Source organism: Triticum dicoccoides, chromosome 1A (assembly GCF_002162155.2).
Source record: "Triticum dicoccoides isolate Atlit2015 ecotype Zavitan chromosome 1A, WEW_v2.0, whole genome shotgun sequence".
In the NCBI taxonomy this organism is placed as follows: Eukaryota; Viridiplantae; Streptophyta; class Magnoliopsida; order Poales; family Poaceae; genus Triticum; species Triticum dicoccoides.
Genome location: NC_041380.1, coordinates 35,774,522 through 35,777,077, shown reverse-complemented (window position 1 = coordinate 35,777,077; position 2,556 = coordinate 35,774,522).

Here is a 2,556-nt window from a genome sequence, read left to right as displayed (position 1 = left end):
ATCGGCGCATCATCATATATGGGACCTAGCACCAAATGAGAAGACACAATAGAGGTAGAGGTCAAGTTGTTAGAAATGCAAATGGGCTCACGTGCCCTATCAACTTCCTCACTCTCTCTATGTGGTGGTGGCTAACTCACTCCCTCAAGCTAGGTGCACTCAATGTCACATATAGTGGAGTCACTCATCTCACTCAAGTGCTGGGGGTTGTGGCTCTCCTCACATGGGAATTGTGGCAACTCATCATATATGGGGATAGTGGTGAAGTCACTCTCACTCTCAATATGGTGGCACAAGTCACTCAACTCATCATACGTCGCCGTGGTCGAAGGGAAAATCCCATGCTCAACCATCTCGTAGTCGTCGCCGTGGATGAAGGCCAAAGATGGCACATCACCACTCTCGTCGTGGATGAAGGCCGAAGATGGCACATCATCGCTCTCACCGTGGATGAAGGCCGAGGATGGCACATCATCACTCTCCTCCATGACCGAAGGGAAAATCCCATACTCGATCATGTCGTCACCGTCGTCGTGGATGAAGGACGATGTAGGCGTACTCGTCGGAGGTAGGCGAAGATGTCGTACGTCCAAAGGCGAAGATGCCTTGATAACACTTGGCGAAGATGCCGAAGTGGTGGTAGTAGTCGTAGCTCCGTCTTGGTGGTGCTTGTCTCGCGGTCTTCTCTTGTGCTCATGAAGTTTGGCCGAAGCTTGATGTAGAGCTTTTTGGGACTTGTAGGTGTACGCATCGCGAGCATCGTCATCTTGATGGTGTTGTAGTGCTTGAGCTCGATGACGTTCCGAATATTGGCCACTTGAGCGTCGCCGCCTTGAAGATGACGAAGGGGAAGGAGACTTGTAGTTGGCCAACATGTTGCGGACTTGATCCCTTTGTTCCGCCAACTTGGTGTCGATGTAGTCCCTTGTCCGTGCTTCACGTTGATGAATGTCGGCGGTGAGTCGCTCAATGCCTCGCATTGCTTGTTGTAGTCCGAAGATGGGAGTTTTGGTGATGTAGTTGTTCACGCCGTCGTTGTCGTGGAAAACCGGAGATGAAATGCCTTGCCTATCCATCACAAGACTCGAGCAAATGTGAGTAGGAAATGAGATAAACAATACCAAGTTACCTTTTCCCAAAGTTGAGGATGTATCCCATTTCACTCAATGTGAGATGAAAGAATAGTGGAATTGGTACCGGACTTGTTCACTCACACCTATCAAGTAAATCTTATGGAGGAGCTCGGTGAGGATAGTGGCACAAAAATGTGATGCAAAATGTTAGCAAGAGTCAATAATGTTGGAAAAGATTCACAAATTCGCAAGTGAAACAAGTAGACCAATAGCAATATGTGGCATACGGAAACACACACACGGATAGATAGATGGGGTCGTGCAACCAAGGAAAGAGCACAAAATGTGGAATCCACGGAAAACGCTCGTGTTGCACAACTCAAGAGAGACGCTAGCACGATTGCTCAATAGGCGGATATGACACTTGTGCACAACCTAGAAGATGCAAAATGTATGAGCTTCCTATCCCAAGTATGCTATGTGTATGATGTTCCGGTGTTTCGCACACAATGATCCAAGATGATCAATATGTAGTATGGTATGCAATGTGGCGATGCTATGGCTCTTGCTTACAAGCTCTTTGCTCTCTTTTCCTTTTTTGCTTAAAAGCTTATTCTTTTTTTTATATGGCCACTTATGCGAAATGCACAAACCAAGATAGCAATTGTGTATATGCGGGAACAATCTTGTGACACAAGGGATGATATGATGATACCAAGATGATACCAATATGATATGGTATGTATGGAATGGAAGGTACGGATCACTAATGTGCACAAGTAACGTTGCCGGCAATACTCAAAGGCTAGTCTCGATAGGTAAGTGACGCAAAATGGGTTAAGGGGTTAACAATATAATGGCAAGAATGTACAATGAAGGGATACCATGATACCAAGATGATATAGAGGTTATCGTTCTTGCTTACGGTTAGGGTGTCAAATTGGTGAAGTGGTCGATGTCGAAGACGACCTCATGGCAATGATGAGTGGCGGTGTTCTTGATGTAGATACCAAGATGATGTAGACCCGTCCCTAAGTAGCCGAAACACCTTAGGAAATGGTAAAAACTGCAAACTCAAAATCTCCAAAGGCAAATGTCAAATGGCGGTGGCGGAATGCGTTGGTGATTCCGGAGTTAGCAATGCAGAAGTGGTGGTGGTGGGTGATGACGAAGCAACTGTCCCTAAGTAGCCGAAACACCTTTGGAGACTCAAGTCACCACTCAAGCAACCACAAATGCTATATGGAGCCAAAAATGGGTTAGGTTGCGGAAAGTTATGGTGGTTTGCATGGATGATATGGTGGATGGCCTATGCAAAGATGTCAAAATGCCAAATTTTTGATGGAGTCAAATGGTGTTGGAACCTATCTAGGTGGATGGGGGATGTTAATAGCTACTCAACGAGCTAAAAAACGCGAAAATCGGACTCCGGGAGCGAAAGTTATGGCCGAAATGGTAAAGTGCACGCGGCTGATTCTGGGGG